Genomic DNA, 25298 nt, shown 5'->3' on the forward strand with positions numbered 1-25298 from the left:
GCTTTCAGTGTCTGACTTCTCTTTCTCCATGTCTCCTGTCTTCACTTTCTAATGTCAATCAGTGTATTCAGTATTAGCTCTGTACACTTAGTTCAGCAGCTGAATATATTGATGCCTCATACACTAGCTGCTCTTTCATAATCCTCTCTCAGTTCTTTGGCCTATGAGCAAAAGAAAAAGTATAACAGGTAAGACTACTTCTTAAAGTTTTAAATGCTTTACATGACTGAGAAAAAGAAAAATGCACATTTTATTGTTGCAGTTTAAATTTCTGTGAAATTGAATGTGGAACTTCAGGAATAAATATGTTTTGATTTTGTTTTGTTTTGCTTGCTTGGGGTTTTTGTTGTGTTTTCTTCTTCCCTTAGTTCATATAGAAATCTTGTGGTACACTGGTAATCTTTCAGGATACAGTCTTGGTACAACTGTTATTTGGATTATTTGTGAATGGTGTACTTGCTCTTCATCCCAGAAATAACTATTAGGCAAGGTTAATCAAGTGTTGGCGATCCATGTCCTAGCACAACATCTGTAAGTTAATATAAGATCCTTGCAAGTGTGGATTTATCACTGTAAATAAATTTTTATTGTTTTACAGGCATAATGGTGGGCATAAGTACATGGCTTTTAACTTTTAAATTAAAATGATTCTGTATGTACATGTTGCTTGAGTGGTTTTCAAAGTTTCTGTATTTGGTGGACTATCCATTTTGTAATGGTGGGAGTGGATATTTCCATAATTAAGAAAAAGATTCTGGCTGAATCAGCTTCAGATTCTTGTGGACAGGGGACAATCTAGAGGACAGAAGATTGTTGTATCATGAGTTGACTGATTTCCACCTCTACTTTAAAATCCTCATCAGGTAACCTTCAAGTAACCAGATGTCTAAGGTTATAATTATTATCACTGTTCCATTGACTTAAGGATACTGATAATAGGCAGAATTAAGCTTTAGCTGATTGATCCATTGTCTCTTTAGAAATTTATTAAGAATCACCACATTCTTTGTGGTTATTTTACATATCATGTAGTCAGTGACCAGCCACTCAACACAGTTTTTCCAACCCTAAATTGGAGATTCTTGGTTTGTGTAGAGTATATGGTTTTGCACGAAATCTAGCCTTCTGAATGTTTCAGTTTAATTTGTCAAATAAAGTCACAGATATTTAAAACCTTGGTGGTTTGATGCTTTTCTTACAAGTATTGGGCATTGTGCCAGGGAAAGTCTGAATACTGGAGCCACAGAACTAACTCTAAAAGTACTTTTCTTGGTTTCTAGAAACTGGAAGAAGAGAAAGGCAAAAAAGAAAAAGAAGGACAGGAAATTGAGAAATAATAGAGAGCAAGAGAGAGGGAAAGTGAAAGGGAACGAGAAAGGCATGAACAGGAAATAGAAAGGGAAAGAGAACATGAACAAGAAAAGGAAAAAAAACGGGAGCGGGAATGAGAACGGGATAGGGACCGAGATAGAGAGAGAGATCTGGACCATGATCAAGAATAGAGTTCAGATAGAAATGAGGATCACAGTCGATCAAGGTAAGAAGACTTGATATTTGATTGCTTCTCGTAGCTTAATTGAATTACACAATTGTCAGTGTAATCATTTGTATTCAAGTGATAAGTTTTTCTTACCCTTCTTGTCTTGTATACATAATAATATCATTCATGACTAGTGTTCTCCCTGGTTTTGGGGGACAGGTTCTCTCTGTGTATTGCCAGTGGCCTGGATTTCTTACATAGGCCAGGCTGATCGATAACTCAAAATAGATTCTCCTGGTTCTGCTTCCTTGGTGCTGGAATTAAAGTTGTGAACTAGCATACCGGCACATTATTTTTATTTGTGTGAGTACAGCAAGGGCTGTTACATAGAGAAACCCTTTCCTGAACCCCGCCCAAAAAAGTTGGACCTTGTTTATTGTAGACAAATACATTACCTTAGTATAGAAAAATTTACAGATTTTCAAAAATTAATAGTTTTACTTGTTTATGTATTATTTATACTACATTACAACTTCCTAAAGTAAAAGAATAGAGTGATATAAATATTCTATATTTATTTTTTTATTTCCATAGAGAAACAAGGCGAGATCAGGAATGGGAAAGGGAAAGAGAGGCAGAGCAAGAACGTGAATGAGAAGAGAGAAGGGTAAGAAAAGAGACAGGGAAGAGGATGAAGAACATGTATATGAACTAAGAAAACTTGAAACAATGCTGAGAGAGTAAGAGGCTGTTTATCAAGAGGTAAACAGGAAATGCTTTATCTTGTAAAGTGTGTTTTGGTGACAAAGGCTGGTGAGCCATGGTTTGTAGAATCTTGTGTGAAATTTTAAAGCTTTGAAACTTTTCTTTTTAGTGCCTTAAGAAATGGGAAAGCAGAGAATGAAAGAAAACCAGGGAATATGAGAAAGGGGCAGAAAGAGAAGAAGAAAGAAGATGAAAAACGGTTAGATTTTAGGTTCAAAAAAGTTGTTTTTATCAAGTTAAAATAATTCAATTTTACTCTAAGACAGAAAACCTTATAAATGCATGACAGCTTCTTAGTTAATATGTTTTGATGTGGTCTCCCTATACCTCTGGCTGTTTTGGAATATAAGATGTAGATTAGGTTGGTTTCAAAATCTTAGAGATAACCTAGTTTTTTATTTCAAGCAACATTGAGATCAAAGTTCTGCTGAGTTCTCTGTTGCTGTCCAAGGGCCAGGGCCTGAGTCTATGGGCCTGCACAGAGGGTGTCCTCAAGGATGAGGGGATGGGTCCGACCAGGCAGAGTCAGAGGAACCCGAAGAAGCCACCTGTTTCTCAAGGCTCTTCTGTGGGGGCTAGGCTGAGAGTGACCCCTTGGAGTTTTGGTCTAGCAAGTGCTGGCTTTCCTGGGCAGCCTGGAGCAGGTGGCTGCCATCTGCGGTGGCTGTCCATACAGGAGTGGATGGGGCAGGAGATAGAGGAAGCTCCCTAGGCTGAGTCTGCTTGAGCAACTGGTGAAACTCTGCATCTGCTTCCCTGAGTGTCCTAGTCCAGAAGTGCATGGCACTCGGGGCTAACTTCTCTGTGTCTGCATGGGCAGGCAGAGTCGTAGGGCACTAGTTCCTTCATCAGAATTGTCACTATTCTTGTGTGTGCCCGATGCTTGTAGGCGCCTTTAGTGTTTACTTTTTCTTCCCTGTCAAATGGGGCACTGCCATGGACAGAGGTTTGCTTCAGGCACATTGGTCTGGTAGTGAGGCTGGAGTGCACAGGAGAATTGAGGTAACTTTCACATAATTAGGGGAGATGAGAGCTAAAGTATCAGAAGTGCAGAAGAAACGTGAGCAGGACAGGCAAGCGGTTCAGCTACAGTGTAAGATTGAGTTCAAGTTTGGAGAATGAGAGAGAAATAAGGAAGTTAGTAAGTGAGATGGCCTGAGGTCAGAGTTGTGAAGTGTAAACCTGGGTCACTTAAGCAAATATTGGAGTAGCAAACTGGGTGGACGCTTTAGGAACTCACAAAGAGCCCGGTGGAAGAGGGCAAGGAGGCAGCTGAGGATGAGTGTAGAGTCACTGTAGTGCACTGTCACAGAAGCTGAGAAGTCAGGGAGGTCTCAAGGAGAGGAAAGCGTGGTCAGCGACTTGGAATGACAATTTGTAGTCGCATTGTACCATTGAAAGACGTGAACCACAAATATTAGTTTTAAATGTTCCAACAGACACGTTTGTAAGGGTTACAAGAAACAGGTGAAATTAGCTTTAATGATTTGTTAATCCAGCATGGGTAAGAGTTTTATTTTAACATGTAACCAGTGTAAAAATAACTTGTTTTCCTCTCTAGGTAGTAGGCTCCTCAGTGAACAGAAGCAATATCTGATTCTACAATATCCTGGGCACATGTCACAGCTTTTCGTTGTGTAAAAGAAACCCAGTTCCTCTTTGATGCAGGAAGAATTCTTCTTTGGTTTTCATAATGCCTTGCCCAGTTCCTTGTTTAAGTTGAATAAAGCAAGAATTTAGGCAATGATATGTATCATTGGATTGCAAGTTAATTAGATTTAAATATTCAGTTTTAATTAAAAATGTATTCTATACATTTCCACAGAAGTTTAAGAAAGTGACTCACAATAATCATAACTTCATTACAGAGTTATTAAACATAACATTGGGGAAAAGAGCCTTTATATGTTGCCAGGTTTGGTGGCATGCATTTGGAGTTCATGTCTTATTTAATCATGTTCCTCCTTTAGATAGTATAATACAGAACAAGTTCTCTGGTTTTATTTTATTCATTTATTTATTCTACTTGTTTCCCTGACACAAGTCTAGATCGTTTATAAAGTATTTCTCAGAGTTTGAGATTGCTTAGTATTTGTTCAGTTTCAAATCACATATTTTTTACACAAGTGTTTCATGTTGTCTTTATTCCTAGTTTTGGTGATGCTGAGTTACTTAAAGTGATCAAAACTCACCATAATAAGAGTGTTGTTTTCTCATTAATAATGTGTGGGTTAATATGTTGTGATTTTGTAAGTACTTAGTAAACAGGTTAAAAGTATTTTTAAAGTGCTTTCATACAGTATATTTTGATCATTAGAAAGTTTTTTTGTTTGTTTTTTGAGAAAGGATTTCTCTGTATTGTTTTGGAGGCTGTCCTGGAACTTGCTCTGTATACCAGGCTGGCCTTGAACTAACAGAGATCCACCTGCCTCTGCCTCCCGAGTGCTGGGTTTAAAGGCGTGGGCCACCAACGCACGGCTCATTAGAAGATTTTTAACAGGTGATGATTCTTAATCTTATGCAGAATAGAAACAATGTTTAGATATCTTGATGATTTTTATTTAAAATTATATTTTGAGGTTCAAGACAGAGTTAACCAAGCTGGCCTCAAACTCAGATACACACCTGGCTCTACTTCCAAAGTGCTGGGATTAAAGTTGTATGCGATTTTTGCCTGTCTTGTTATTTATATTATGTCTGTATTTTGCCTGTGTGGACCACCCCGTCCTGTGAGTCACAATTCTTATTTTGGTTTTGAAGTACGACGAATAAGATATAAGATTTGTTAATGAGGATTCAGTCCAAGGGAAGCAATACATTGTCCAAAGGGACTGCGATGAGTCATACACAATCCTATATCAAATTATTAAAATAATTCAAAGAATAAATGAAAAAGAATATACTCCCCCTCCTGTTTTCTTCTGTTAGGAGTCAGTATGGCTTTTTTCTTTTTTCTTAAGGCTTCATGGGTTTTTCTGTTTTGTTTTTTCAAGACAGCATTTATCAGTAGATATGGAGCCAGTCCTGGAACTGACTCTGTAGACCTGGTTTCTAGACCAGGCTGGCCTTAAATTCAGAGAACTGCCTGCCTCTTCCTCCCCAGTGCTTGGATTAAAGACATGTTCTATGATTGCCCAGATCATTTTTGGTGTTTGCAGACAGGGTTTCTCTTTGTAGTCCTGGCTGTCCTGGAACTCATTCTGTAGATCAGGCTGGTCTCAAACTCTGCCTCCTGAGTGATAGGATTAAAGTGTGACACCACTTCCTGGTTAAGGTTTATGTTTTTTGTTTAAGCAATTTGTTTTATGTCTCATGTTTATGGGAGGCTTAGTAACTTATTTTAACAAGTCTTAGTTGCTGGCATGATCTTGCTAAGCTTTTTTTTGTGGTGGTGGTATTTTGAAACTGGGTCTCATATTGTGACTCAGGCTGCCATTAAACTTTCTTGTTCTACCTCAGCCTCCTGGATCACAGGTGTCAACTATTACACTCTGTAGCCTTTCATTGTCATCTTACTTGTCTTGAAATTATTTCATCTTGTTAAGTGGTGAATTCTTACTTTTCTTTTTAAGAAACATGGCTTGCTGTTGAGCTGGAAGAGAGTACAAGGTGCTTCTAGAAAACTTCAAGGTATACATATTTTCTTTTTTGTTGCTACCACTTTAACCTGCTTGCATAAGTCACTTAACTTGTTTTACTTTAATTTTCCTATTAGAACATATTAAAAGATAATTGAGAAAGTTTTGGCTGAGATTTGGGATTGAAAGATTTAAAAGTTGAAACAAAAATGAGGTAGAAGAGGAAATTTTAATACATTAAACTGAACAAATCTGATAGTTTCTTCTTAATACAAGATTTTATAACTGCCTGTAAGTTTGTGTATGACTTTCTGCATGTGAGTGCAGTGCCCACCAAAGCTGGAAAAGATCCCTTGGAGAAGGTGTTATAGCTGCTTTCCAGCTGCCTGACAAGGGTCCTGGGAATCTGTCTTCTGTTACAAGTGTGTTGTGTTCTTAATTGCTGTGCTGTCTCTAATTCTGCCACTAGTTCTTGCATGATTAAGACCCGTTTAGTACGAAAGGAAGGCCATCTCATCCAGTTTGATTGCTTAGAACTCAGGAACAGAAGAAAAATAGCGCATGACTTATTATTTATTTATTGAGATTTATGTATTTATTAGTTTGTTTTGGTTTTTCAAGTCAGGGTTTCACTGTGTACTTTTGGAGCCTGTCCTGGAACTCACTCTATAGACCAGGCTGGCCTTGAACTCACAAGAGATCTGCTTGGCTCTGCCTCCTGAGTGATGGGATCAAAGGTGTAGGTCAACACTGTCCATCGAGATCATTTATTTTTGCTTTGTGTATGTGAATATGTGCCTATATGTATGCACCTCCTGTTTTCAGTTTTGCAGACACCAGAAGAGAGTGTCAGATTCCCTGAACCTGCTGTTCTAGATGATTATGAGCTGCTAATGGGTGTGGTGTGAATTTAACTGGGTCCCCTGCAATGACAAGCATCTCTTTTGAAACAGGGTTTATCTGTGTGTAGTCCTGGCTATACTGGATTTCATCTTGCAGATCAGGCTGGCCTCGAATTCACAGAGATATAACTGTCTCTGCCTTCCAAGTGATGGCATTAAAGCCATGTACTCCCACTGCCCAGCTTTAGCTGCTCTTTTTGTTGTGTATATCTAGGCATGGTTGATTTGTTTCTTAGGTCTTAACTTTGTTCTACTTTATTTAGAGTCTATTGCTGAACTTTGAGTTTATAGATTCTAGTTAGTATAGCTAGCCAGCTTGACCAGGGTTTCCCCATGTTTGCCTCTGGGGTATTGGGATTACTAGAGTTTGCTGCGTTATATCTGCTCTTGTGTGAGTACTTGCTATCCTTTTTTTGTTTTGTTTTTCAAGTCTGGATTTCTCTGTATTGTTTTGGAGGCTGTCCTGGAACTCGCTATGTAGACCAGGCTGGCCTTGAACTCACAGTGATCTGCCTGCCTCTACCTCCCGAGTGCTGGGATTAAAGTCGTTGGCCACCAACACACAGCGGAGTACTTGGTATCCTAACTCTTGTCCTCACACTACTATGGCAGCTGCTTCCCAGCCTCAAAGACTTATTACTTTTGAAGAAAATTAACTTTCATTCTAGACAGAAACACTGTTTAACTCCCTGCCCCTCTTTCTCCTTTTGGTACTATGGATTAAGTATAGTGCTTCATATATGCAATTTTTAGTACCTTTTCTTGATTTAGAAATATCTTAATTATGGATAATTTATACATGTATAAAATTGAGATGGAGCAACAACTCCACAGGTTATCATCATACAACTTAATAATTATCAGTCATCATACAATTTAATAATTATCATTAAGTCAGTCATTTCACGGGTCATTTTGTTGTGTCTGTCTATCTATCTATCTATCTATCTATCTATCTATCTATCTATCTATCTATCTATCTATCTATCTATCTATCTAATCTTTTTCTCTTTGTAGCCCTGGCTGTCCTTGTACTGTGTAGCCTGGTCTGAAATTCTCCCTGATCTGCCTCTTCCTCCAAGTACTGTGATCCAAGGTGTGTACCACAATGCCTGGCTTTTTCCCTTTCTATATTTTAGTATAAACTCTGAATCATAAAAAATTTGTTTTGCTCCTTTTCCTTGTTGGGAAAAAAGGGGCTATAGGAAAATATTCAAAATAAATTCATAATACCTAAAAATACTGGCTGTATTTCCTAATATAGAAAAATATTGTTGTCCAGTTAATATTGAAGTACTTGTTTATTGATCACTATTGTTAGATTTTAAATATTTATTTCATTGAGGGTCTGTAAGAGCTTTCTATATTGGGAATTTGTTCTGTCTTTTCATAGCTGTTGTAGTCCTCATTTGATCTTAGTTAAATGATGTACTTAATTTCAACTTTTCTCCTTTCCTCTTGTTTTTTATTTACATAACACACACACAGTCGGTTTACTGATGTTCAATGTGAAATGGTTATTAGAGGGCTAAAGAGCAGGATTGGAATAATGACATCAGTACCCTCATAAGTAATGTCTTTAGTCATTTTACTTTGCTGAATTTTTTTACTTTTTATAATTTAATATTTATTACAATTTTTTATTTCTAGCTTTGGGATTTTTGGAGTATAAGAAGCCTGAATCTACCCTCCATGCACTCAGTTTATTGCATGACCTTCAGATTGGAGAGAAGAAGCTGCTTGTCAAAGTTGATTCAAAGACAAAGGCAAAATTGGATGAGTTGAAATCAAAGAAGAAGGCTTCTAATGGGGTATGCAGTATCTTTTCTTGTCTGGGTATGCTTGTTCAGTGTGAATACTTCATATTGTAATAAGTCTAACATGGGGCTCACAAGATCATTATTGTAATACGTGCTTATTAATTATGCAGGACTGTATTTTTATTGTTTGTAGACAAGTGTTTTATATACCCACAGAGGGTGGATGACTGTTGGGTTGTTTTTTCCAGGTTGGGATGAAGGTAGTAAGGGAGGCTGGACAAGGTTAACTTGCCAGAGAAAACACTTGTACAGGCTCTTCCAATCAGAGCTAATTTATTAATGCAGCTATGTAGGTAAGTATAAAATATATTTTAGTCTATCCAATTCTTATTAGTTACCCTCTCTTATAGACACACACAAATTGGGTTTTTAAGTGACTAAAAATAACTTTTACGATTTAATGTATTGGGGTGACTTTATTTATACCATTTTTTGTTTTTCATTCTAATTGTTATTTTAAATGAGCACAAAGGAGGTTTTTGTGTGTTGTGTGGTAATGTATCTATTGTCTCCTTCACAAAATAAATCTTAAACCTGAGAATATATTTTGTTCATTTTTTCTTTTGTCTTCCTTTCTTCCTCGCATCAAAAAAACAGTCTTTGCTCTCATCAAACTTTCATTATATTTCGAGGTGGATATAGCTTCCTTAACCCCCTTTATAAAAGCTTTGTATATTACATTTTTGTTTATAGTTTTTGGTTAAAATCTCAAATTTAAGGAAATTAAGTTTTACCAACTCTCAAGTACTTTACTGGAGACGTTTTGGCCTCATGTTTTCTTCTCTGTGCCTGAATATGGTTTTCTGTTCCCTCCTTGTTTTTTCTGTCAGTGCTGAGGGTAGAGTCCAGGATGTCTGTATGACAGGCAAGCTCTCTACCACCTCATGAGTATACCTTTAATGAGAATATTTTCATTCCATAAAAGCAGGATTAAAGACAGCTATGAGAGTACAAATCCAGCACTTGGGAGGTAAGGTAGTTGCTGCAGGTGTACAAGGTCATTTATACAGGGAATTTGAATCCAGTCTGGGTGACATGAGACTATCAAATAAAAAGGAGTTTTCCCCTCTGCATAATTCTGGTTTTGTTTGAACTCTTAGTACTTAAATAATTTTACTGATACATTCTGTATATATCATAAGGAAAAATTACTGTTGCTTGCTGGTCAGACCCAATATTAGTCGTTTGGCTTTCCTTACAATGTACTATTTTGCGTAATATTCAGGTTTTGTTGTATTGCATAGCTTCTGGGGTTTTGTTTTGTTTTGTGTTTATAAATTTATTTTATTTATGTGTGGGTGACTGAGTGCGTGTGTATATGTGCACCAATTGCGTATATTTCCTATGGAAACCAGAAGAGGGTATTATCTTCTAGAATTGGATTTATAAGTAGTTGTGAGCTAACATGTGCTGGGAGTTCAACTGAACCAGGTCTTTATCAAGAGCAGAGCAGCAAATGTTTTTAACTCCTGAGTTACCTTTCTAGCTTTTGATTTTTTCTTTTTTGTTTTTAGATAGGATCTCATGTAGCCCAAGGTGGTTTACTCCTTGTGTTGTATGACCTTGAACTCTACCACCCCCATGTGTTGGGAGTACAGTCAGATGTTATTCTGCTATTTATTGGATCTTAAGTATTTTTGTTTTTTATCTTAAATTTTATTATTGTTATTACTTGTGTGTATTGATATGTGTGTAGATTTGAATGTGCACCTGTAGAAGTCAGAAGTCAACTCATGGAAGTTCTCTTCTATAATGTGGGTCCCAGGGATCAAACTGAGGTCATGAACCTTTCTGGTAGGATGCTTCTCATGTTGAGCCCACAGACTACTTTTTTGTTACTTGATGTTTTTGGTCATCATTGACAATCAATTCTCATCATTAAAATTTTTTTATTCAGTTATAATTACCACGAAACCTACAACTAACCACTGAAGATCAACTTGGTGAACCAATAAGTTCTATTGGGATTACTTACAGGAATATGTTAGAGGGGTTTCAGGAACAGAAATGACTCAAAGGTAGGTGTGTCACCAAGGATTGTTCCAACATGGGTGACAACTCACAAAAACTGGGAAACCTGAAGTACACTGCTTTTTTCCTTTTTTTCTCATTTGAGAGACTTCATGCAACTCAACTTTATTCCATCTGAGAGGGATTCTCAGATATCTTATTCTGACAGGAGAATCTTGAGTTTTCAGGGACTTCCTGAAGCTATCTTCAGTTGTTAACTTTACTACTCAAGGAGCATCCCTTCAGGGTGGAATGTTTCAATTTGGAAAAAACTTTCACACAATAACTTTTATCATTTCTTTATTGTCTTGTCTTTAAATCCTGTATTCAATGCTCTTTCCCCCTACACAAATATATATGGTCTCTAATATTTACCGTCTCTTTTCTCACAGCCCATCACACCCTGTCTGATTCTCACATTCTGTACCTTTTCCATATTTCTGATTTTCAGTATAAGGGGAAATAATTTTAATAGCTTTGCTCTTGTACCCACAGTATAACCCAGGATAATGTTTTCCAAATTAATAATGGAACGAGTATTTAATTAAATAAAAGTAATTTTGCAGTTAACTCTTGGTTTCCTCAGACTCTGAGGTAGAAGAAAGATAAAAAAGTTTTAACGAGTCAAACAGAAACATGAAATTGTATGAAAGGAGTGAAGAGTTTTTCCTAACAAACTTGGTTTAAAATATTAAGTCCAGTTGTTTAGACTTTTTCCTGATTCATTCATTCATCCATCCATCCATCTACCTATTTATTTTCAAGATACGCTTTCATCGTGTAACAGTTCTGGCTGTCCTGGTATTCTTTTTGTAGGCCAGACTGTCCTCAAACTGACAGAGCTCCACTTGCCTCTGCCTTCTGAGTGCTGTGACTAAAGTTGAGCACCATCATGCCGGGTTCTTTCTTTCCATTTTTTAAAAGCTTGTGTTTATTAAAATTTTATTTAATGACAGGCAATGGTGGTGCATGCCTTTAATCCCAGCACTCGGGAGGCAGAGGCAGGTGGATCACTGTGAGTTCGAGGCAAGGCTGCACTGACAACCTCCAAAAAAATACAGAGAAACCCTGTCTCATAAACCAAAAAAATTGTATTTCCTTCCAGCTGACCAGTCTAGTCCATGCCCAACTTACTGCTTTCTGTCTCCTCAACAATAAATCAGTAGAGATAGATAAGCATATTTGTTTGTTTCAAACTGTATTTGTTAATCACCATTTAAGAATAAACTGATGGGCTGTGGAAATGTCTCACAAGTTACTAACACTGACAACGTTTGTAGAGGACTCAGGTTTTATTCCCAGCACACACCAGACAGCTCACAAACTTCATGTAACTCTAATTCTGGGGATTTGACACCATTTTCTGGCCTCTCCATCACAGCAACAGGCTTGCAAGTGGTACACATGTATGTAGATAAAACACGCATACAATTAAAAGAATGAATTGATGAGCTGGGTGTGCTTGGTGAATGCCTCTAATCCCATCATGTGGGAGGGAGAGAGGCTGGTTGATGAGGTCACCCTGGTCCATCTATTAAGTCAGGCCAGTCAGGACTACCACCTATCTTAGAAAGCAAAACAAAATAATGAGATTAACTATGATTGTTGGAGTACAGATAATCTCTGGAAAGCAATGTACATTATATCCTGGTAGATAAATTTGCTCCAAGTGAATATCTTCAAATAACTGCTTCCAATTCATCTAGTTAATGTTTTCTTTTTATTTAAAAGACAGCGTTTCTCTGTGACTTTGGAGGCTGTCCTGTAATTCACTCTTGTAGACTAGGCTGACCTCCAGCTCACAGAGATCCACCTGCCTCAGCCTACCAAATCCTGGAATTAAGGTGTGTGCCACTACTGCCCAGTGCGTATGCATTTTAGATTTGGGGATGCAAGTTGAAATTAGGAAATGAGAAATTATTTGGGAATTCATTGAAAGATTTGGATCAGGTTTGTCAACCTGTATAATGAATGACTTTTCTGACCCAAATTTACTTCTCTGCATCCAAGTTCTTTTAATTTATTTTTGTTTTAATGATAATGAGCAATCAGCTAAGAAATGTAACTTAGCCTTCCTTAGCTCACTTGCTCACTCTTTCTCTTTTCCTTCCTTCCTTCCTTTGTCCTTTCCTTCCTACCTTCTTTGTTTCTTAAAAAGGAGATTGAGTAGTAATCAGCTATTTTAAAGTTTAAGCTGAATTAGTTTATTATACATGCTACATGGTTATAATTCTGCCAAATAGCTATATTGATTCTTGAATTTTCTGTTTGTTTGGATGGTTACTTAGAGTCTGTGATTTACTTTTATATTAGCAGGCCTTGGAATTTACAGCTCCTATTCTTTTTTTTTTGGTGGTGCGAGTTTGTTACAGGGTTTCTCTGTGGCTTTGGAGGCTTTCCTTGAAGAAGCTCTTGTAGATCAGACTGGTCTCAAACTCACAGAGATCTGCCTGTCCCTGCCTCCCAAGTGCTGGGACTAAAGCCTTCACGACCATGCATGTCCCAACAATATGCATTCTAATGGAAATTTTGATAGTGTAGTATTAGATATCAGAGGTCAGATTTCAGGGAGTTGGTTTTGATGGCACATAGCTGTAATTTCAGCACTTAGGATGCTGAGATAGTATACAAAGTCCTAGGCCAGCTTGCGCTGCATGTTCAAATTGACAAAAAACAATAACAAACAAAACACTCCAGAATTGGGATGTAAATGTAAACCTAAGTGTTACTGGAGCATTCTCTTTCCTATAAAACTTTCAGAGAGGCATAGTATATCACTGAGAATTGTGGTGACTAGTGTATAAATTTGAAGACCTTATTGTCCTTATTTTACCTATTTAAAATAAGCAGTCGTCGGGAAGTGGTAGCACACACCTTTAATCCCATCACTTGGGAGGCAGAGGCAGGCAGATCTCTGTGAGTTCGAGGCTGGGCTGTACTGACAGCCTCCAAAACAATACAGAGAAATGCTGTCTCATAAAAACAAAATAAAATAAAATAATCAGTAACCATATTTACAGTTTACTACATATTGTTGATAAATAACTTTAATAGTTTAATTGCAGTCTTGAATAAAGCACCTTGACATTATCTAAGATGCCAAGTAGAAAATTGGCTACAAGAAGATTGGATGAAGAGGCAGGTTTGAGAAAGTAAGAAAAACGCTTAATAGAGTGGGTTTTATCTTTGTCATTATGCCTTGTATTACCTCTCATAACCTTCTTTTTCTTACTGTATGTTCTTAAATGCTTGTGGACAACATTCTTATTTAAATATTTGTGCTTTATACTTTCTAACAGTGTCAGTGTCCTGAATAAGAATTTGTTTAAATTATATGTTGATTTATATAGAGCTTATTGACTATGTACATGAATATGTTTCAGTGGTAGAAACTGGTTGTTATGAAATAATTGGTTAAGTTATAATTTCTTAAGTAACCACAAATAAAGAAATTCAACTTCAGTAGAGTTAAATGTGTTGTGACCAAGAGCCTGTCATTTATGTGAAACATTATAGTTCTTTTTCTTCTTGATATATTGATGGTTGAATCCAGGGTGGTACCTTAGGTGAGTTCTGTACCTCTGAGCAATATATCCTTGGCTCTAAAAGCATGGTTTTTGTTACCTGCAAATTGATATTTAGGATATGTATTGTGTAATTTTGATTTAGAAAAATGCCTGTGTACATGTTGATTTTCATGCTTTTTCCTTCTGTTCTTAATTTTTCCCATGTTTTGAGAAAAAGGTTGAAATGCAAGTGAGGGGAAATCAATGTTTTCATGAAGGCCATAGTATAAATACTAGTTTTAGTTTTAACTAAATTAAGTATATCTTAGAAGACTGTTTATTTCTGACAAACAGGGTATAGTTACCATCCAGCCTTAGGGTTGTTTTTCTTTGTCACCACTCCTAACTTTGAGTGGAGATTAAATTCTTCATCTTTCATTTGTAGCCTTTGCAGAATCATCCTATTTTTTGAGGTATTTGGGAAGATGAGGTCTCATGTAATCCCTACAGCCCACATATTCTACATCCTGACTCCCCAGTGCTGCATATAAAGGCACAATCAATTATTGGCCAATAAGAAATTTACTCTTAAATGATTATTGTCTAATATTGAGAAATATTAAACAAGTCATATGTATGGTTTTGATTGATTCTTTGTTCAGTTGTTTTTGAGAAAGGGTTTCTTTGTATAGCAATGGCTGTCCTGGAACTCTGTACACTAGGCTGGCCCTCAACTCAGAGATCCACTACCACCTTATTCTGCCTCCTTAGTGCTAGAATTAAAAGTGTGCACCTCCTTTTTTGGCTAAGGTTTGCTATTAATGATGTTGCATGTGTGACTCAGAAGGAAATAAGAGTATATGATATATAGAGAGCATGTGGAGACAAGATTTCACTTTGTAGCTCTGGTTCTGAACCTATAAAGAGACAAGTCTGGTTTTGAACTCACAGAGATCCACTGGCTTTTGCATCATGGGTACTGGGATTCTAGGAGTGCACCTCATTCCTGGCCAGGTATATGTTTCTGCCAAACCATTCAAATTGTAGAAGCTGGGCTGTTTAAGTGACTTATTAGGTAAGGAACTGTGCTGCTATCCCTGAGCACCCAAGTTTTATTCCTGAGATCCTTGTGATGGATGGAAGTAGAGAACCAACATCCCAACTTTTCCTGTTGATTTCAACATGTATAGGTATACCTACCTAGTATTTTTCCCTTTTTTGGCCCATTCATATTCTTTGGAATAATTTTTTTCTCCAAATTTGTCTTTGTTTTTTAAGAATGCAAGTCCTGATACTGTAACTAATGATAATGAAGAACGCTTAGTTGAAGAAACAAAGAGAAGGGACAAGATGTTTAATGGGGCCATTGAAGTTTTAATACGTGAATAAACATGTGTGCTAAATACCCCCTCACAGGAGTCTGACTCTCACCCACGAAAGAAGAAGAATGAAAAGAAGGAAGATGTATGTGTTCTGACAATATAGTCATTTCTTTTCTTTTTTTAAATATTCACCATATTTTATGTATGTGAGAGTTTTATTGCACATGTGACTTTATGCCAGAAGAAGGAATGAAATTCCACTCTAGATGGTTGTGAGCTACTATTTGGTTGCTGTAAAATAAAACTCACAGCCTCTGGAAGAGTATGCAGTGCTCTTAACCACTGAGCCATCTGTACAGTCCCCAAACATAGTCATGCCTAATATTTATTCTTCTGAAATATTACAGTGCTCCTTTAGAAGCTCAGGGATTGTTTATGTCATGAAAAGTGCTGTAAACTAATGCTGGGTGGTAGTGGTGCATGCCTTTAATCCCAGCATTCAGGAGGCAGAGGCAGGTGGATTTCTTTGCGTTCGAGGCCCTGTCCCAACATTCCCCCCTAAAAAAAGATGCTAAAATGTACATATTGGTTATTAAGAGGTAATAAAAGGTTATATTTTGGGTTTCAGTGTTTTGGCTCATTTCAAGTTTTGTCTTTTACTAGATACAGTTGTATTACTTTAATTATTTTTCATTTAGTCCTAAAAGTGGGTCTACTTGGTATTTCCATTGGGAATAGATTTCATACAGTTTCTCAGGTATTATGTAAAATAGAATTTTTCTCATCTATTAATGTGGAAGGAGGAAAGTAACTAATTGGTAATGATAGGATAAGTTATAGGAATACTGTTCTTTAGCAAGAATTATAGGCAAATCTTTTTGTTGTTTTTGTTTTTGTTTTAAACAGAATTTCTCTGTATTTTTTGGAGGCTGTCCTGGAACTTGCTCTGTATACCAGGCTGGGCTCGAACTCACAGAGGTCTGTCTTCCACTGCTTCCTGGGTTCTGGGATTAAAGGTTTCCACCTCCACTGCCCAGTGACAAATCATTTTGTAGAATAGACCCATTTGCTTTTGTGCATTCAAGTACATATAAAGTGGCTAGTATTATTAGTTATGATTATTTCTTACATATTACAGATGTAGAAATAGTCCTGCTACTATGCTTTGTGATTTTTTTTTGCTTTGCTTTTTTGAGATAGGTTTTCTCTGTGTAACAGAACTTGTATTGTAGACCAGCCTGATTGAACTCACAATGATCCCCTGACTCTGCCTCCCCAGTGCTGGGATTACAGGTGTGAGCCGTCACTTCTTGGCAAATCCTGCTACTCTTATGACACATTTTTTCCTGTCCACTCCAGTATTTGGGTTATTGAAAAGAGTGGATGTTATAGGAAATAGAGGAGGGAATTAAGTTTAACAAAATCATTTTTTTAAATTTGAAATCAACAAAATATCACAAGTAATGTATTGTGTAAATATGTAGACTGTTGAATTATAACACAATGTGAACTCTTTTTTTAAAAATCCTTGTGTTTTTCTCTGGATATTTTCTGTAGATTTCCAGTGGCTCCATTGTTTCCTTATCCAGTCATCAGCAAGGTTCATTTGAATTGTAAACTTTGATTTCATGTATGTGGTACTAGTTGTGAGATTTGGGATTTCATTACTATTATTATTTAGTTTTAGATTAGATTTTACTGCCAAGTTAGTAGGTTTTTCCTTTGTTGTGTTAATACCTGCAACAAATGTTAAATCATAACATTTTTATAACAATGCATTTAAATACATATTCATTCCTTTCTATTTTACTTTTAGGAGGATATAAATGCTATAGAAATGGAGAAAGACAAAAGAGACTTGATATCCTAAGAGATCAGCAAATTCAGAGGCATACAAAAGGTGGTAATTTTGTATTTTCCCTTGATACCAATGTAGATTTTTTAAAGAATTCAAAGCAAACAGACAAGAAAATCAACTTTATGTTAGAGTACAATGTATTGCATTTTATAGGCTTAGTTGTTACTGAGGTAGAAACAAAAGGATAGCAGCTTGTTTACAAACTGGTCATTGCTTAATATTTTCAAGTCACTGACTACACTAGTAGACACAGTGTCATCACAATTATGCACAGTGACATCATTACTCTGCACTATAAAACACAATTATACACTATGACATCACTATCCTGCACTGTGACATCACAGTTATACACTGTGACATCAATTTAGTACACTATGAACAATGGGGCATCAATATAGTGAACTAAGACATTACAATTACACAATGTGACATCACTAGAGTGCACTATGACATCACAACTGTACATTGTGACATCACTATTCTGTATTATGAAACCTAACTGTGACATCACAAATATACAATGTGACATCACTATAGTGCACTTTGACATCACAATTATACACTGTGACATCACTTAAATACATTATGATGTCACAATTACACACCATGACATCACTATACTGCAATGTGACATCAAAATTATACACTGTGATATCATTATACAGCAATATGACATCATAATTACACATTGTGACATCAATATAGTGCACTATGACATCACAGTTATACACAGTGACATCACTATACAGCACAATACCATCACAATTATACATTGTGATATCACTATACTGCACTATGACATCACACCTATACACTATAGTGCACTGTGACATCAAAATTATACACTGTGATGTCACTATTGTGCACTATGAAACACAATTATACACTGTGACATCACTTTAGTACACTATGAACACAATTATAAATTGTGACATCAGTATACTGCACTATAACAATTACACAGTGTGACATCATTATACTGCACTATGACATCACAATTATACATTGTGACATCACTATAGCGCACTGTGTCATCACAATTACACCCTGTGATATCAATATGCTGCACTGTGACATCACAATTATACATTGTGATATCACTATAATAAACTGTGACATCACAATTATACACTGTAACATCACTATACTGCACCATGCTATCACAATCATACACTATAACGCACTATTACATCACAACTATACATTGTGACATCACTATACTGCACTGTGCCATCACAATTTTCCACTTGGACATCACTATAGTGCACTGTGAAATCACAATTATACACAGTGACATCACTATATTTTACTGTCACATCAGAATTATACATTGTGGCACAAATATACGCTGTGACATAAATACATAGCATTATGACATCGCAAGTAACATCATAAAGTGCACTATGACATCACAATTATACACTAAGACATCACTTTATTGCATTATGAAACACAATTATACACAATTATACACTGGGACATCAATATAGTGCACTGTGTCATCAAAATTATACACAGTGACATCACCATACTACACTGAGACATCAAAAATATATCTTGTGACATCACTAGAGTGAACTGTGTGACATCTCTATAATGCACAATAACATCACTTTTCTCCATTGTGTCATCACTATAGGGCAATGTGACATCAAAATTATAAAATGAGACATCACTGTACTGCACTGTGACATAACAATTATACACTGTGACATCACTATAGTGCATTGTGACATCACAATTATACACTGTAACATCACTATACTGCACCATGCTATCACAATCATACACTATAACGCACTATTACATCACAACTATACATTGTGACATCACTATACTGCACTATTACATCATAATTATCCACTGTGACATCACTGTACTGCATTATGACATCACTATTATACACTGGGATATCACGATAATGCATTATGACATCACGAGTATGCATTGTGACATCTCTAAAATACACTATGACATCACAATTATACACTGTTACATCACTATGCTGCACTATGACATCAAAATTATACACTGTGACATCATTATACTGCAGTGTAACTTTACAATTATCAAAATTGTACAATGAGGCATCACTATAGATCACTCTGACATCACAATTACACTGTGACATCACTATATTGCCCTTTGACATAAAAACTGTGCATTGTGACATCACTTTTCTGCACTATGAAACACAATTATACAAGGTGATGTTTCTAAAGTGAACAGTGCCATCACAATTATACAATGTGACATCTCTATAGCGAACTATGACATCATAATTAGACATCACTATAGTGCACCATAACATCAAAATTATGCACCGTGACATCACTATAGTGCACTATAAACAGTATATTGCACTATGACATCACAATCATACACTGTATGTATACAATATGACATTACAATACTGCATTATCACATCACAATTATACACTGTGACATAACTATAGTGCACTATGACATCACAATTATACACTGCAACATCAGTATACTGCACTGTGACATCACAATTATACACTGTGACATCACCATACTGCACTATGACATCACAAGTATACGTAGTGACATCACTATAGAGCACTGTGACATCACAATTATACAATATGACATTACAATACTACATTTTCACATCACAATTATGCACTGTGACATAACTATAGTGCACTATGACATCACAATTATGCACTGTGACATCATTAGACTGCACTGTAACTTCACAATTATACAATGGGACATCACTATAGTGCAGTACAACACCACATTTATACACTATATTGCACTATGACATCACAACTGTACATTGTGACATCACTATTCTACACTATTAAACACATTTTTACACGGAGAAGTCACTACCTTGAACAATGACATCACAATTATACAATGTTACATCACTATAGTGCAATATGACATCACCATTATACCCTGTAACATCACTAAAATACATTATGACATCACAATTACACACCGTGACATCAATATAATACACTATAACATCAAATTACACACTTTGACATCACGATGGTGCACTATGAACACAATTATACACAGTGACATCACTATAGTGCAATATAACATTACAATTATACACTGTGATATCACTATGCTGCACTATGACATCACAATTATACATTGTAACATCACTATTGTGCATTGTGATATCACAGTTATATACTGTGACATCAATATACTGCAAAATAACATCACATATATACATCACAATTATGCACTTGATTGCACTATAACAACACAACTATACACTGTGACATCACTATTGTGCACTATGACCTCATAATTATACATTGTGACATCACTATAGTGCACTGTGTCATGACAGTTATACACTCTGACATCACCATACTTCCCAATGACATCAAAATTTTATATTGTGACATCACTATTCTGCACTATGAAACACAATTATACACGGAGACATCACTACAGTGAACTGTGACATCACAATTATACAATGTGACATCACTTGAGTGTACTTTGGCATCGCAATTACACACCGTTATATCTATATAGTGCACTATATCATCACAATTATATAATGTGACATCACTGTTGGGCACAATGAACACAAGTATACACTGTGACATATCGAAAGTACAATATGACATCACAATTATAAACTGTGATATCACTATGTTGCACTATGACATCACAATTATATATTGTGACATCACTATAATGCACTGTGACATCAAAATTATACACTGTGGCATCACTATAGTGCACTATGACACCACTAACGTGCAATATGACATCACAACTATACATTGTGACATCACTATTCTATGCTATGACACTATTATACACTATAATACACTATAACATCACAATTATACACTGTGACATCACCATAGTGCACTATGAACAATATGCTGAACTATGACATCATTATATTACACAGTTACATCCCCATAGTACATTGTGAAATCACAATCATACATTGTGACATCACTATTCTGCATTGTGACATCACAATTATACACTCGGACATCACTTTACTGCAATGTGACATCACAATTATTCAGTGTGATATAAATATAGTGAACTATGACATCACAGTGATACACTGTGACATCTCTATGCTGCACTATGACATCACAATTATACCTTGTTACATCACTATATTGCAATATGACATAATAATTGTACATTGTGACATCATGATTCTGAACTGTGAGATCACAATTATACAAAGTGACATCAGTATGCTGCAATATGACATCAAAATTATACACTCTGACATCACTATAGTGCACTATGATATCACAATTACACAATGTGACATCACTATACTGCAATATGACATCAAAATTATACACTGTGATATCACTATGCTGCACTATGACATTAAAAATATACATTGTGACATCACAATAGTGCACTGTGACATCAAAATTATACACTATGAAATCACTATTCTGCACAATGATCTCAAAATTATACACACTGACATCACTAAACTGCACTGTGACATCACAATAATACACTGTGACATCACTATACTGCCTATAATGTACTTTGATAACAAAATTATACACAATTATACACTGTGACATCAATATGCAGCACTATGGCATCACAATTATATACTGTAACATCATGATACTGCACTATGACATCACAATTAAGCAGTGTAATACACTATAACATCACAGTTATACATTGTGACATCAATATACTACACTATCACATCACAATTATACATCGTGGAATCAAGATAGAGCACTGAGATATCACAATTATACACGGTGACATCACAATAATCTATTATGACATCACAATTATACACTGTGACATTCACTATTCTGCACTATAAACTCACAATTATACACTCTGACATCACTATACTGCACTGTGACATCACAATTATACACTGTTACACCACTATACTGCAAGATGACATCATAATTATACACCATGTGACATCACAATATAGTGCACTATACACATCACATATTATACACTGTGACATCACTATGCTGCAACTATGACATCACAATTATACACTGTGACATCACTATACTGCACTATGACATCACAATTATACACTGTGAATTCACTATACTGCACTATGACTATCACAATTATACATTGTGACATCACTATAGTTCACTGTGATATCAAACATTATACACTGTGACATCACTATACTGCACTGTGACATCACAATTATACACTGTGACATCACAATACTGCATTATGACATCACAATTATACACTGTGACATCAGCTATGCAGCACTATATCACAATTATACACTGTGACCATCATCATACTGCACTATAACATCACAATTATACATTGTGACATCAATATACTGAACTATCATATTACAATTATACATTGTGGAATCAAGATAGAGGACCTTTGGCAGCTTGATTTCTAAAATTTAATTTGGCATCGCCTTAAATATTTAACCTAAACCTCTCTTTCTATCCTGTATGTTTCCCCCAATTATAGACAACATCACATTCTGTATAGCTGGTCTTCCCAGAAGGTTCTACCAATTTTTCACTTTTTATACACAACTGACACCATCCCATGACATTTTTAAGTCAAAAGATTTAAACAGAGCTTGGCTTTGAGAGCCTAAGTCACCTTGATTTTCCTTCGGCAATGCTGAGTTCCATTTTTGTTTTATTTTCAGGTGTTTCACAACCGCATTCAGCCTGCTGGTGTTGGAATGGCATCCTCTGGGGAAACAGGATTGATTAGTTAATGGAAGGTGGTGGAATCTATTCCCATCTAAGTTAGGCCTCAGACTTTATTTGGGTCCTCTCCCTTCTCACCCCAACCCATGTAAACCAAGTACTAGCTCAGCTGCCAACGGAGTGCCAGGGACACCAAGCAAAGGTGCTCACCCTTAGGCTGGAGCTGTCCTAGAACCCCTGCTCTGTGGCCAGGAGCCCACATGTCAGCTCTTGCCCAACATCTAAGGCATTTGCAGGCCATGACTGAGACTGTTCTAAGTCCTGCCACTCCAGGCAACCCAACACCTCACAGCAGAAAAGGAACAAAACGCCACTGCAGGATTTACTCAACCTCAAGGTGTTTCTAAACACGTCTTACCCAACCATTAAAAACTCTAAAAATAAAAAACGTTTAAGAGATCTTTCTGAAGTTTTCAGGACAGGGCGGTTTGAGTCAAGTTAGATCTAAGGAAAGGTTGGATGGCTGAGGAGTTTCAACTGGGATGAGAGTCCCTGGAGGAAGCTGGGTGTGTGGGTGTCAGGCCCTGCCCTCCACCTCCTGAAACCCGAAACCTCAGCTCCAGGAGCATCCCAAGCTTGAATCCCCATCACCCACCAGGCGGTTCCCATGGACTTTGCATTGAGGCTGAAGAGCCCAGCAGGCGGGACAGGAGGGGGGATGGCGACTCCCTCACTCCCTCGGGGCCTTGGGGGCGGCTGGCCCCAAGGCGTCACACTCACCGAAGTCCAGGAACTGTTTGATTGACAGCGGCGATGGAGAGAAGCGGGAGTAGCGCTCGATGTGTTTGGGGACCGGCTGCTTGAGCAGCCGAAAGAAGAGCCGCATCCTCACCCCGGCAATGCGCAGAACCGCCGAGACTTCCCAGACTGCTGCAGGGGCCGGCAGCGCCTGCGGAGGTTCACCTCCACCTGGGGCTCGGCCTTGGCGCCACCAGCGCAGTTGCCGCCTCAGCACCTAAACAAGCACCAGAGGCAGTAAGGCGGCTGTGGCCCGCTGCCCGCGGGTTCTTGAGCTCCGCCCAGAAGAGGCGGGGCCTGCCGCCGCACGTACACGGCGCTCGTGGGCTGTGAGGGGCGCGAGGGGCACGCGCACGCCGCTGATTGGCTGCCGCCAACGCCAAAGCTTTCTTAAAGCCCCGGTAACACGCCCAAACCTCCCGCCCTCGCTCGTGGGTCTTACCCTGTTCTCCGCAAACCTGCCTGTTGTCTTTCCCTCCCCGGATCTGGTCTTCCAAGACCAAAAGGTACTTGGAGACCTGGAGGACGCCGGGAGCCCACGCCCTGAAACACGATATTTAGCGCAGCCCTAGACCTTTCGAACCCCAGGCCCCTCTCTGGGAAGGCCCTCCTCGGATCAGCTGACTGCTAGGCTTTAAGTTGTTCCTTGCAGTCCAATGCTTTTTCAAATTCTTTTCCTCTTAACTACATGGTTTGTTTCATTCCCTCCAACAATACTGGTACCTTAGCACAGAATTAAATGGAAGTAACTGCTTTGCTCCCTGCTCCCCAGTCTCCCCACCCCCAGCTACTGGTCAGGACCTCTGCTCCCTGTCTGCCCACCTTCACACTAGTGAATACATTTGGACCGATTGTTACGAAAACAAGGATTGTTACGTCACTGGCTGCAGTTCCCCGCCCTATACGTCTAATTACCACTTTAAGCCAATAACTGAGCAAGATTCTTAGGTCACTAACTCTATTCATGCCACTCTCCCTACTACCACCATTGGAGGAATCCATTACAAATAAAGGTCATTAACACTCTATGTCCATGTTTCCTAAATCCTCTCACCCCAAAACGGTTTGATGGGATTAATCATATTTCATTGCCCCGTCCCACCCCCACATACACATCCATTGGAAAGGTTCAAATTAGAGCTACTAATGATTCTTTCACAATTTCTCACCATCATAGAACCCTGACACAGTTTCACCACTATTTGGGGGCAGGTATCTGCTATGTTTACACTGCTGGATTTTTTTGCATGATAGTGAACTTGAATTCATGTCACAGTATATAAAATCTGTATTTCCTAGTGGCTATATGAAATACTGCTGGCTTTAACCACTACCACCAAACATTGACTTAATTTTTGATAACGTGTAAATATCAGCTACAAAAAAAGATTTTAAAAAACTTCCTTCTTAATCTGATTACTAGTGTTGTGGTGGAAGTTCTACCCAAGCCCCCATCCCTGTAAACCCTGCTGCATCTCAGAAAGTCTGCCAAATGATGACCCCTTCCCCAGAGACGCTCAAGAACACTCCCACAGGGTATTTAAACTGCCCTTCAGAAACCAGACTCATAGTTTTCCAGTCTCC

At 37.5% G+C, this 25298-nt stretch overlaps 1 long non-coding RNA gene and 1 pseudogene across 1 annotated transcript; one reads left to right on the forward strand and one right to left on the reverse strand.

Moving 5' to 3' along the window:
- The first annotated feature begins 1410 nt into the window (after positions 1-1410).
- LOC121136425 lies at positions 1411-17319 on the forward strand (annotated as a pseudogene).
- Positions 17320-22650: 5331 nt separating this feature from the next.
- LOC121136427 lies at positions 22651-24458 on the reverse strand. The gene is made up of 3 exons (XR_005873495.1): positions 24438-24458; positions 23697-23931; positions 22651-22958 (listed from the first exon to the last, which is right to left on the reverse strand). It is a non-coding gene; the product is annotated as an uncharacterized LOC121136427 (long non-coding RNA).
- Positions 24459-25298: the final 840 nt, after the last annotated feature.

Source organism: Mesocricetus auratus, unplaced genomic scaffold (assembly GCF_017639785.1).
Source record: "Mesocricetus auratus isolate SY011 unplaced genomic scaffold, BCM_Maur_2.0 Super-Scaffold_100111, whole genome shotgun sequence".
NCBI classification, from domain to species: domain Eukaryota; kingdom Metazoa; phylum Chordata; class Mammalia; order Rodentia; family Cricetidae; genus Mesocricetus; species Mesocricetus auratus.